The 13,894-nt window shown below is 42.3% G+C and overlaps 1 protein-coding gene across 2 annotated transcripts in view; it reads right to left on the bottom strand.

Moving 5' to 3' along the window:
- Positions 1–13,894, bottom strand: part of LOC126299054 (protein FAM214A) — a 217,991-nt gene that overhangs the window by 126,922 nt on the left and 77,175 nt on the right. For both annotated transcript variants that reach the window (XM_049990711.1, XM_049990712.1), the window contains exon 2: positions 9,890–9,919. The gene's annotated coding sequence lies outside the window, so the exon portion shown is untranslated. The remainder of the gene's footprint in view (positions 1–9,889; positions 9,920–13,894) is intronic.

Genomic DNA, 13,894 nt, shown 5'->3' with positions numbered 1-13,894 from the left:
CACAGGTTCGTCGTTGAGTACATCATCGCAAGCGCTCCTGTCTGTGATGCAGCGTCAACGGTAACCGCAGCCATGGTCTCCGAGCTGATAGTCCATGCTGCTGCAAACGTTGTCTAACTGTTCGTGCAGATGGTTGTCGTCTTGCAAACGTCCCCATCTGTTGACTCAGGGATCGAGACGTGGCTGCACGATCCGTTACTGCCATGCGGATAAGATGCCCGTCATCTCGACTGTTAGTGATACAAGGTCGTTGGGATCCAGCACGGCGTTCCGTATTGCCCTCCTGAACCCACGTATTCCATATTCTGCCCCACGTATTCCATATTCTGCTAACAGTCATTGGATCTCGACCAACGCGAGCAGCAATGTCGCGGTACAATAAACCACAATCACTATAGGCTACAATCCGACCTTTATCAAAGTTGGAAACATGATGGTACGTGTTCCTCCTCCTTACACGAGGCATCACAACGTTTCACCGGGCAACGCCGGCCAACTGCCGTTTGTGTATGAGAAATCGATTGGGAACTTTCCTCATGTCAGCGCGTTGTAGGTGTCGCCACCGGCGCCAACCTTGTTTGAATGCTCTGAAAAGCTAATAATTTGCATATCACAGCATCTTCTTCCTCTCGGTTAAATTTCGCGTCTGTAGCACGTCATCTTCGTGGTGTAGCAATTTTAATGGCCAGTAGTGTATTTTTAGTTAAAGATTCACTACCTCTCGCTCTACCGGGTAGGGTCGGAAAGATGGTTCTGTATTTGCTGTGCTTTTTCACATGCCGAAGATGACGGAAGTGTAGAAAGAAAATACTTTGGTTAGTTTCAGTCTCAGTAGTTCGTTATTAAGAATACCCTGGGTTACAGAATTCCCTACAAACTGCATCGGAATTGGCGATTTATATTCGTCTCACTTGTTAAACTTATTTTTGTCAGAGAACTTTAATCAATGACGATATGTGAGTAACGCGTATAGTTATCTAGTTACTTTTGTTCCAATTTCAGTGGAGTCTCGTATCGCAACATGTTTTTAGTAACGAGCAGCTGGTACTGAAATATACCAAAAATATTTTCTTTCTACACTTCAAACCTCCTGAAGGTGGAGCTGAGGACAACTCATGTCAACAACTTATGAAAAAACGCATCCTTGGTATAAAAAGCGTGTAATTTCTTCACTTATGAAGCGAAGTTCCACATGTTAAGCCTATGGCAAGATACTGTCCTCTTCACCAAAATCTAGGTCTGTATCTTAAACCTTTCATGAGAGACGAGAGATTTTAAAGCTATAATGAAATATACTTACCATTGGCGCTCGCGATCGGGACTTTGCGCACTACATTTTCTCCAGAGTGGGGATAGCTACAATCTGAAGACTAACGAAAAATTCAGTGTTAGCTACATTTCATACACAATGAATAATGTGATTTGCATCAGACGCACAATCATAGTGACCCCTATTTTTCACTGCAAACTTTTCGAATATTGCTCAGTCTCTCACTTAAATGCGAAATGTCAGAACTATGCCGAGTAACAAAACGGGCGCTTCACCATAAGGTTGATATATACAGCTATATTCAACGCAGAAATAAAAAAATTAATCGAAAAGTTCCTGTAAAATCCTGTGATAAAGACTGCAGAGCTAACGGAGCGTGCTCTTAATGGCACTGCTGCACATTAAAACCAACGTTCTCTGCGGTCACCCGTACGCACTGACAACATCGTGAGACAATACGCAGACTACCGGCTTGCATTGTGTTCCTACACTTGGGTCTGATGTTCTGTGCCGGCACGTCAGACACATAACGGTAACTGCCTAATCTCTAACTTCTCGCGAGACAACTAACCTTCATTCACCATGGAGATTTAACCGAACACATAGATAAGCATAGCTTCCTCATTTATTTCAGTTTCTCCTATCAAAAACGGTTTTGTTCATATCGAAGCCGACATCTTACAGCCTTAAATTTCATGTAAATATTGCCCAGTTTAACGTACGAGTGGATTTCAGAAAGCAAGTTACACATTATTATGGCAAACCAAGTCACTTTACTGAATGCTACACTACACTACACTGCAAAGTGACACAGTTGAATGCCCCTATTTTTCAACACAGTCATCACGTCTCTAAACAACCGTCGAAGCGCTATACCATTCTCGTCTATGCACGGCGACAGAAAGGTGCTCTATACTTGTATGGATATGGTGTCTGTTCTTTCGGACGGTAGCTCAGCGTGTTCGGTCAGAGGGTTAGCTGCCCTCTGTAATAAAAAAAAACTGAGTTAATGAATCATCGACGAACTGAAACGGATGTCTTGCGACGTCCGCCCTGAGCAGATCCAGCGAACTAATACGAACAAAATGAGACCAAAAAAAAAGGATAGAGCGTCTGCCATGTAAGCAGGAGATCCCGGGTTAGAGTCCCGGTCGGGGCACACATTTTCACCTGTCCCCGTTGATATATATCAACGCCCGTCGGCAGCTGACGGTATTAATATAATTCTAATTTCAGACTATTCTGGAAACGTTGTGTCGACGTCCTCGTCGTTGGACAATATCTTTTCCCCGTGGTATTCTACCTCGATTGCGTAGAAATTGTCGTCTATGATCGATGTCTATGACATTCGTTCCTGATCAGCACCACCCCCGTCTGTGCGGCCTCCGACAAATTGTTGGCACCATTTCACTTCGGCTGAACACGACACTGAATTTGGTCCAAATATATATACAGAATTACAGGAGAATCTGTGTGCAGATTAAATGTTTAAAACAGGCCTCATCGACAGACATCGATACCTCTCTTGAGTGCAGCACTCTGAAGAATGGGCTGCCATTCCCCAAGAAAACTTCCAGCACCTGATTGAACGTTTGCGTGCGAGAGTGGAAGCTGTCATTAAGGCTAAGGGTGGGCCAACAGTATTGAATTCCAGCATTACCGATGGAGGGCGCAACGACTTTTAACTCATTTTCAGCCAGATAGCCAGGTAGTTTTGATCACATAGTGTATTTTGCATCTGAGATGTGACACATGTAGTCGTATATTTTGGTTTGTAGAATCCGAATCTACCTTTCAAAATGTTCTAGCACATAAGATTTGAGTTTTTAGGATTTTTATTGTTTATTATTTCCCGTGTTTCACTGTTTTCTGTCGTTTTGTTTAGGCGTCCATTTTTATATTTTTTTTGCACAAGAATGAAGAAAGCTAGGACATCTACACGTTGTCACTATAATGCTACATGACATCTGTGGCGAGGTTATCAGCTTTACTCACCTGATGGCAAGATTGACCCTAGTGCGAAAGTGATTATGATCTAGCGCATGTTTAAACACGCATGGTGCAGTCCTCCTCACACTTACCTCGAAACAACAGTAAATTGTGAATTTTCGTTACCTAAGTGACTGTTTCTTGTGAGAGAAAGTGGAACACTGTGGCATTTAAAAGTTACACTTAGTAAAAATAGTAACTGGCAAACGGCATCATTGTCTAAGCCACCCCGACAGCTATTGCTATGTGGGAAATTCATCCCAAAATCTGGAAGAAAGCCAATCACTAATTTAGTTAATGAGGCATATAAACTGTATTTTGATAGCCATATTGGTGACCAAGCTAAAAATTTTGCGCCTCGTACTGCCTACATAACTTTTACTACTACTTAATCCAAATGGCTGAAAGAAAAACGCCAGGTCATGCTATTCTTCCTTCCGGTGGTATGGTGTTAACCTTAATACTTTTTTCAGACTTTTACTTCTGTCTCGAAAATATTGGAGGGAATTCGAGCAAAACTAGACATAAAATGAAGTATCCAAATGTATCTTCACTGTAGATGCCTATATCCCGCGAAGGGTTGCCTCTTCCTATCTGTAACTTGCAATCCATAAGGTTAAGGATGGGTTCACGAAATACTATTTTTTTGTGCCAATGGGACAGCGGTGACATCAAGAACAACAATACTGTTTCCTACATTGAGTGAAGCAAAGCTGAAAGAATGTATATTTGTTGGACCACAAATAAAAAAAAAATTATGTAAGATCCAACTTTTGATACCAAACTCACAAATATCGAATTAGTTGCTTGTTCCTCTTTCAGACCTACTATGATGATTATGATGGTGGTTGTTTTGTGGGGCGCCCGAACATCAGCGCTCGTACAAAGTCCCCATTTTTTTTCACAGTCCAATTTTGTACACAGTCCAATCTATTCACTGCCACGAATGATGAAGACAACACGAACACCCAGTACCCGGACAGAGAAAAATCCCCAATCCGGCCGGGAATCGAACCCGGGGCCCCATGACCCAGAGGCAGCAACGATAGACAATAGACCACGATCTGCGGACTCAAAACTACTATGAAGGGCTTTTTGTACAACAGAGGCGATGATTATGTTCCCGTTGTGAATGATCTGTTAAACAGCTACCAGAACATGAAATGTAGAATCTGAATTAAAATTCACTTTTTATATGTTATAAGCGATGGGCGGCGTGAACGCTTTCACCAGCACATCCATACGATGGAATACCGTAACCGCGATCACTGGAACCCTTCGATGGACGACTATTGCTGAGGTCTTGTTAGAGTGATTAAACAGAGCATCGTTGTCACTTTTTTGAATACCAAATGAAATTAAAGTTGAAAATGTATTGTGAATTAATTTAGGCTTTCTATTGGTGCGATGTCCATTTATACATATTAAACACTACTGAGTTCTAAAGTTATAAAATGTATTTGTTGTACGTATTAATTCGTTCGATGTTCGCCAGTACTGTTTTGGTTCTGCTGTTTTCGAAGTGTAACTTGATAGAGGAAACTTCTTTTACCAGTGAACTCAGCGACCCAAAAGGAAATAAATCCAACCATTTACAAACCAGATGCAGAAACAAGTTTGAATTTGTTCAAAAATGGTTCAAATGGCTCTGAGCACAATGGGACTTAACTTCTGTGGTCATCAGTCCCCTAGAACTTAGAACTACTTAAACCTAAGTAACCTAAGGACATCACACACATCCATGCCCGAGGCAGGATTCGAACCTGCGACCGTAGCGGTCACGTGGTTCCAGACTGAATTTAATTTGTTAACTAGTGAATTCTCAGCAAATAGCCGCTGCAGACTAAAATTCGAGGCGCGCGCTCTTACTGTTCTCAGCTTGGCAACTCTTACGGCTGCATAGTTTACACCAAGGACATGGCCTTCTGCGTGTATATCATACAACCTTCACCCAAACAATGCCAGTTGCATGAAATGTGGTGTCACCAGTTGTCAATGAACAGGTTTGTTATGTCTTTACCATATTTTTCCTTGTTTAAGCATTCACCCGAGACGAAAATTTCAGTCCCGTTATCGTCAGGTAATTATGAGGTAGACGAATACGGGTGTGAACCTGTACGTCGACAACAGAGTACAGTTTAAGTTTTCTCGCCTCTCAGGTATCTTGCAAGTGTTATTGTAGGATTGGGGCTCTATAACACACACTTCTGACAACAATCAAACGCACGTTATTCCTTTTGTAAACTCACGCTCGACATTTGAAATTCATTACAGGTAGCTGCTAAGACAATGTGTGGAGTGTGTTTGGAAATATGTTAACACAGCAGGAAACTCAGCTGTTTACAGATCACACGCGACAGAGTGACTAAGATGAGCCCCACCGAAACTTTAAAAAACTAGCTGCCAGAACGAAGTTTTGCTCTGACCCCTGTTTACATATAGTGTACTGGTGATATATAACAGATTTCTGCCATTCCTTAGTTTTTTTAACCGCTATAGACTTTCTATTAACATCGACATCGCGTAAGAGCGCGCAGTCGCCGCCGCCCCCCCCCCCCCCCCTACACACACACACACACACACACACACACACACACACACACACACACACACACACACACACAGAAGCCGTAACTGTAGTCTATGCCTGTCCAACAGAATAATTTTGTGGCAAAGACTTCAAAAATTACCAGCGGTAACTGTAACGTAAGCACCTTGGTGCACACAAAACGCAGGATCAATGGCCGAGTTTCTGGTGAACAAGAAAAGCTGCCAGCACTACTTTCAGAGAACAGAAATACCTCGCGCTGGCCACAGGAGACCGACGAATTTCTGCTGCCAACATCGAAAATTAACTTCTTCCTACTCGTCATTGCGTTTTCCGTTTGATAGGCATGGTTATAGCAATTTTACGAGCTTCTAATGTCACCATGGTAACTGTGACGAAACTGCCCTCTGTAATTTCCTTTAACCAGCACCGGCATTGTACTAGCAGTTAATACGTCAACTCCAAACTAGGACATCCTTTATACATTCACAAGTCACCGTTAGTTAAGTAATGCGAGTGATATAACCTATTTTGGGAAAAATTTATCCTGCACAGGCCAAGAAAGAAAATATTTCCACGTGAAGAAGGAAACAAAATCTTCGCTGACCAACAAAGAAAGTTTTTTATTTTAAAATTTGTTAATTTTATTTCAGCAAGACTTTTCGATAACGAGATCAGTCTTTAGGTTTTCAGTAATAGCACTATGGTAAGTTCACGGACTTCCCCGAAATCACACGAATACTCCAGATGAGCTGCTCGTACACCTTACGGCGAAACGCTCTACCTTGCGATACCGGAGCGGATTCAATAAGGATTTGTTGTTCTACTATGCCGGCCAGCGTTAACTGTTTCTAAGTGGCTATCTACCCTCGTTTAGGGAAACTTCATGTTGATCCCCACTCTCCGCCTCAGAAAATGTCAAACAGTTGTAATGTGATAAAACGCAAAACAAAAGTTTACACGATTCACAAGCAGGTGACACACACGAATCCCTCCCCTACTTGACTATGGAGAAAGGAAGACATCCGACCACAGAGTTAGAAATACAAAACAGAGTTGCCGAATCATGAAAATAGCGAACCCATACGACAGCATAATTGGTAGGAAATAGACTACCGACCCACATGAAATACCCCAAATATTCTTTTAAGAGTACGTTTTCATATAGAGCGCTATAGGTCCAGTTCTTACCGTGATATATACCGGTCCTTTAACGCTCTAGCAACATTCCTGTACTATCTGAATCGATTAATCCTAGAATATGTCCTGTCATTGCCGAGAAACAATTACGTTCAGAGACGTACTCAAGGTAGTGATCGGCAACTGAAGGTAAAACTCGTAGTACGGAAGTGTACTCAAAGTACCAGCCGGGCAATAGCCTGCAGAAAGAAAAGCCAGTAGGTGGACTTTCTTCCCAAGTTATAACACCAACCGAAGACTTTTTATACTTCTATTGACTGTTATTCGCTTGATGTCGTTGGTCCTTCGTTCCGCGGAGAAATATGCTGTGTTCAACACTACTGCAGTTAATTACGCTTGCGTCTGCCACTTGTAGTATTTAGCAGACACTAGACAGTGTTCGGAACTTTAGTCACTAACACCGAGCGTTAGTAGGCAACCTAAACCAGATAAGATTCCTTATTTATAGTGTTCCTCAGTGAGGTTCAGCCAATTCAGTCAAAGCAATAATGCCATTATTTAGCTTCGAAATTTAAGAAACAAGAAATGCGTATGTTCATGTGCAAGACCATCAAGAATCGCTGTAAATTTTGCTGCCACCAAAAACACGGTTCAAAATCTCCTGAAGATGCCAGTATGTTTACGATTCAAATTTTCGGCAAGTACGCGGGGAAATTGCTTTTATACAGACACGACACACGAAGTTTGTCTTTAAAAAACACACAAATCGTGAAGTTATTTTGCAGAATGTGTGCCGAGGGTTCCCCAACAACCCGCCATATGCTCCACAGGACCGAAAATTTTAGGCAATTTGCTTTCTGAAAGTTCACATTTATTTTTGTATTCTGTTTAGTGGGAAGTCAGTTTTCATAAGCGACTGAGTTTAAATATTCGCTTGCGGCCCAAAAACTTCATGCGTTTAAAATCACTTGCTCGGCAAGTTTACAGCTTTAACACTCATTACTTAACAGAAAAAGTGCTAGCTGGAAGAAACGACAGGATATGCATCAATGTTTCGCACTCTCACTTACAGACCGGTAGTCTGAAATACCGCTGGTTTGATGTCCTATTTTTAGGTACCTGTGTCCTTCAGGCGGTGCGACACACTAAGACTGCACAGGAGGAAGCTCTCAATTTAGAAACAGATGTCGCCAGCCGTTCAACCCAAGCTCCTACGACTATCTTAAGACTACTAATCTCTATTATAGCTATTGCAGCCAAATCAGCTTCACTCAATTTGCAATGAAGAAACTGTTAATGAATATTTTAAGAGGCACACTTCTGTTGAAGAAAGCACAATATTACATGCTCGGCTCTGGGAACATCAGTATGAAAACCTAACCAACGAAGCCAAGCTAAACGCAATAATGTAACCACTTTACTTTACAACACATACTACGTGCTTATACACAGACGCGCCAAAGAAACTGGTATAGGCACGCGCATTCAAATACAGAGATACGTAAACAGGAAGAATGCGGCGATGCGGTCGGTAACGCCTACATAAGATGATAGTAGTCTAGCGCAGTTGTTAGATCGGTTACTGCTACTACAAAGACTGGTTATGAAGATTTTAAGTGAGTTTGAACGTGGTGTTATAGACGGCGCACAGTATCTCCGACGTAACGATGATCTGCGAAATATCCCGTACGACCATTTCACGGGTGTACCGTGAATATCAGGAATCCGGTAAAACCATTTCAGACGTCGCTGCGGCCGGAAGATCCTGCAAGAACAGAACCAACGACGACTGAAGAGAATCGTTCAACGTGACAGAAGTGCAATCTTTCTGCAAATTGCTGCAGGTTTCAATCCTGGATCATCAACAAGTGTCAGCGCGCAAACCATTCAACAAAACTTCAGCGTTATGGGTTTTCGGAGCCGAAGGCCCACTCGTGCATCCTTGCTGACTGCATTTCACAAAGCTTAGCGACTCGCCTGGGCCCGTCAACTTCGACATTGGACTGTAGATAACTGCAAAACATGTTGCCTGGTCGGACGAGTTTAAGTTGTATCGAGCGGATCTACGCGTACGGATAGGGAGACAACCTCATGAATCCGTGGACCCTACATGTCAGGGGACTGTTCAAGCTGGTGGAGGCTCTGAAATGGTGTGGAGCGTGTGCATTTGGAGTGATATGAGACCACTGATACGTCTCCATACGATTGACGGGTGACACGTATGTAAGCATCCTGTGTGATCACCAGCATCCATTCATGTCCATTGTGCTTTCTGACGGACTTTGGCAATTCCAGCAGTACAATTCGACATACTATACGTCTAGAATTGCTACAAAGTGACTTCAGGAACACACTTCTAAGCTTTGACACTTCCGCTGGCCACCCAACACCCCAGATATGAACATTATTGAGCATATCCGGGATGCCTTGCAACGTGCTGTTCAGAAGAGATCTCCCAGTCGTACTCTTACGGTTTTATGGACACCCCTGAAGGATTCATGGTGTCAATTCCCTAAAGCATTACTTCAGACATTAGTCGCGTCCATGCCACGTCGTGTTGCGGCACTTCTGCGTTTTCGCGGGGGCCCTACATGATATTTGGCACGTGTACCAGGTTCTTTGGCTCTTCAGTGTATAGACCCGAAAGGAATAAAAACTTTTTTTTTTCCTCGCATTAAGACTACACTTTACCTTAAATGCTACGGCTTATACGGTTCGGCCACAAAAAAAAAAGGCTCTTGGGCACTATGGGTCTTAACGTCTATGGTCATCAGTCCCCTAGAACTTAGAACTACTTGAACCTAACTAACCTAAGGACATCACACAACACCCAGTCATCACAAGGCAGAGGGTTCGGCCACAGTGGCAGATAATGTAACACAGAATCAATTACTACCATAATACAGACTTAAAAAGTATGGCTAATATTTTTCCAAACTTACGTGACGATGCTGCACGCACTGAAGCTGCACCTGCAAAGGAAAAGAAAGATTAGTATTCGCTCTTCTTTGTAGTACTGGCTTTACTTGTATGTGTTTATTAGGCTGTTTTATCTATCAGCATTTTCCTGTGATATATGTACAAAGTCAAGATCTCTGCATAAGTCATACACCGTCCGTCCAAGAAGTTCTAAGACTTATTTATTCCTGGAATATAAAAGGAAGTCAGCGCGTTATCTACTGTGGCAGCTTGAAGTAACAACTGTAAACAACGGACGTGCATTCAACCAATTAGTTGTGAGCAGGCTGTGTTAAATAGTGTACTTGCGGCCGTGATGTGTCAATTATCACAAATCTCAATGAAACAACATCTGTAAAACAAGTATTGGAGACGTTCTCCACAAAGTTTTTAAGAAGATAAAAGCGTGTGCAAACTCTGTCCTACACTCCTAGACTCCCAAACAACAAAAAACACCTACGCGTGGACGTCTGCTGATACTTGATTGAAATGCAAAACGCGGACTTTTCTGTGAAAAATAATCAGTGGAAACTAAACACTGTATTATCGATGCGAACAAACCACAGAACGATGAAGTGCGGAAATTCAGATGAAGGCTCAACGATTTGACGACTTAGTCGATATTAAGCCACTGTGTGGCGCAAGTTTAACAACACCCCAAAGGACTTTTTTTGACAGTTTCGCATGACTATATGAACATTCCGTTTGCTGTCGCTTTAGGGCGCAAAACAGCTGAGGTAAGTAGCTGTGTCATAATTTAAAATGGTCAATTAACGAATGAATTTGAAGTCTATAACACTCAGGGCCTAATCGACTGGAGAAGGATAGCTAAGGACGATTATTTCCCTTTTGAGGAGGTTGCTTAAATGGTAGAAAATAATTTCCTTCGCCAGATTACTACGACGAATAACAAGCAAAACGCCATCTACAGCTCTTTTGGTATCTGCCATATGAATAATCAGATACTTTAGCAAACTACATTAAAATGTAAACGATTATAAAATCGGCATTGGGTCAGAAAATGGTGCTCTGTCAATGGTTGGTTGCAGTAAGCACAGAAAGATGCGGGATCTCCACTTCAATGACGGCAGTGCCCAATATGCAGCCTAGCTGAAATTATCTCCTCGGGGCAAGAGGAAATCGTCCAAGCCATTGGGAGGTGTTTAATTTCCCGGAGTTTGTTCCCATATACAGAAGACTAGTGTTAATGCCAGAGTGATAATGTATGAACGTTCCGTGCGTTGCACTCAAGTGGGGAAAACTAAGTAAAGTACCTGAAGTACTAAACCCACCATCTTAACGTTAGTCTGTGTTTCAGTAATCCAGTCTCGATACTTTGTGGACTGACGGGATGTGTGTGACAACTGTGAGCTTCTAGAGCAAGGCGTAAACCGCTATCCGGAATATTTAGAACCTCACATATAAAAAGGATATATTCATTTAAATCCTCACTCACTTCCGCTGCAGAGCTCGCTAATGTATCTGGTTATGGAAGGTCATAATTTATGTCCGCACTCTACGTGTCTGTCCCCACGACTCACGAAGAGAAACCTCTAAACATTGCAGTGAAGTGGCCTTATTGTGTAACTGAAATAAAATACAGATACCAACATCCGTAGCTTTGTTTGCTAACTGCTGAATGAATGGCAGAGGACTTAATTGTACTACGAGGAGTGTTTTTTTTTAAGTAAGTAGCGTTTTGAAATTTAAAAAAATTACGTGCTAAGATCTCAATTTCATTTTTACATGAAAGCCTGTACCTTAATCTACGCACTGACACCATTACAGTCTGATTCTTTCTTGTTTACGTTGTGTACTGAGTGTAAGATGCATCCGATAATCTTTAGTCCCGCCGACTGTGAAGTACGGGCTGTTGTAAGATTTCTTGGTGATAAAGGCCTAAAAACGATCGATATTCATCGTGAGATCTGTGCAGTTTACGGAAAAAACATTATGAGTGATGGAATGGTAAGAAAGTGGGTGAAAGCATTTAAAGATGGCCGCACAAATGTGCACGATGAAGAACGGAGTGGGCGTCCTTGGGTCGTTAAAGTTTGGTGGAAGAAGTGGACAATAAGGTAAGAGAAAACAGACGCTTTACGATTTCCTGCTTGCGGGATGTCTTTCCTAATGTTTCTCTTAGTGTTTTGTATGGCATTGTTACCGAGCACTTTAATTACCGGAAATTGTGCACACTTTGGGCACCGAAAATGGTGACGGATGTGCACAAAACCAAACGTTTAGACAGTGCATTGACTTTCCTTTAGCAGTACCACATCGATGGTGGTGATTTCTTAAGACAAACTGTTACGGGCGATGAAACATGGGTGGCCTACGTCACACCAGAATCAAAGCAACAGTCCATTGAAGTTGAGCAAGGGCACTGCACTTTAAGAAACACCTGGGCGGTCAGCGTCTTCAAGACGATGACGTCAAAACAGTGGAGCTGCAGTGGTTAACAAGTCAGGCGGCAGACTTCTATGAGGAGGGTATTCAAAAACTGGTACAACGTTATGACAAGTGCCTCAATATTGACGGAAATTATGTAGAAAAGTAGATTAAGGTACATGCTTTCATGTAAAAATATAATTATTGACATATTTTAGCATGTCTTTTTTTAAATTCAAAACTGTACTTAAAAACATGCCTAGTATAACAGCCAGCAAATGAATTAACGGTAACACTACTATGGACCCTGAATGGATTAATTCGCAGGGTATGAGACCATGAGGTCATCAGACCTTTTACTGTAAACTTGATGATGTGACTGATTATTATTGGTCTGTGGGGTGCTCAACTACGCGGTTATCAGAGCCCGTAGAAATTCCCAAACTTTGCTCAGCCCAATCTCGCCACTTTCATGAATGAGGATGAAATGATGAAGACTAACACTGTAAGCTGGAATGGCATAAATACGGGACGTAAAACGCACTCTGTGTCAGTACATCAGAGCTAGGAGTGTGGGGCACAAAGAAGTTGCGCCGGCAATGAACATCGCAGGAGTATCGTTGTCTGGAGTACGCTCCGAGCACTACCGTCTGAATAAAACTGCTGCCGCCAGAGTAAACTTGCTGTGGTCAATAATCTACAAATTATAATGATCTACATCAGTATCAGTACTCTGCAGGTCACCTGACGGTGCGCGACGCTGAACACTGTGTACCACTGTCATTTCTGTATTTCCTCCTTTCCCCGTCCCAGTAGCGAGATATAGGCAGGGAGAACGCCAAGTTCTAATCTCTCTAATTTTACCTTCGTGGTTTTTTCACGAGGTGGCTTGTGGTCTGCTGACGTAGATAGCAGTATGGTGGTTGCTCTTCTGGGAACGCATGGTCACTAAATTGTAACATTAAACTACAAGGCGATGCAAAACGCCTCTGTGGTAACACATGCAATAACAGTTTGATAAATGTATCCGTGACGCTTTCGAGGTGTATAAATTAACCCGTAACTAAGCGTGCCGTTCTGTGTATTTTCTGTTTCCTCTATCTGAGGAATGTGGTAAGGGTCCGAGACTGAGGAGTACGACTCTAGTATCAGTGTATTGATATTTCTGTAAGCTACTTCCTTCGTGACATGACTACGCTCGCCGAGCAGTCTTTTAAGGAATCTTAGTTTAGAATCCACATTTCCTACAATAGTAAAATAATAGACCTTTTTCTATTAATAATTATTATACGTTTTTAGATTGAAGGTCAGCAGCCGCTTTCTATACAAAATGTCAATCTTTTGCAGATGTTCCTGCATTTCGCAACGATTTTCCGGCGTTGCGACTTTCCTGTGTACAATAGCATTATCAGCTAACAACCTCGCGCGGCTTCTAATGTTACCACATCCCCGCTGCCTCTGATTGTAACAAGGCGTACTGAAAGAGATACTCAAAACTCAGTGTGTTCGGGCTATAAGTATACAAAAACGTTTGTTAATATTTCAGTACCTATTAAGGTTTATAACTATTTGTCCAGCGTTGTGCAAGGAGCTCAAACATT

Source organism: Schistocerca gregaria, chromosome X (assembly GCF_023897955.1).
Source record: "Schistocerca gregaria isolate iqSchGreg1 chromosome X, iqSchGreg1.2, whole genome shotgun sequence".
Classification (NCBI taxonomy): domain Eukaryota; kingdom Metazoa; phylum Arthropoda; class Insecta; order Orthoptera; family Acrididae; genus Schistocerca; species Schistocerca gregaria.
The sequence above is the reverse complement of the archived record's forward strand: the minus strand, read 5'-3'. Positions and strand labels throughout refer to the sequence as shown.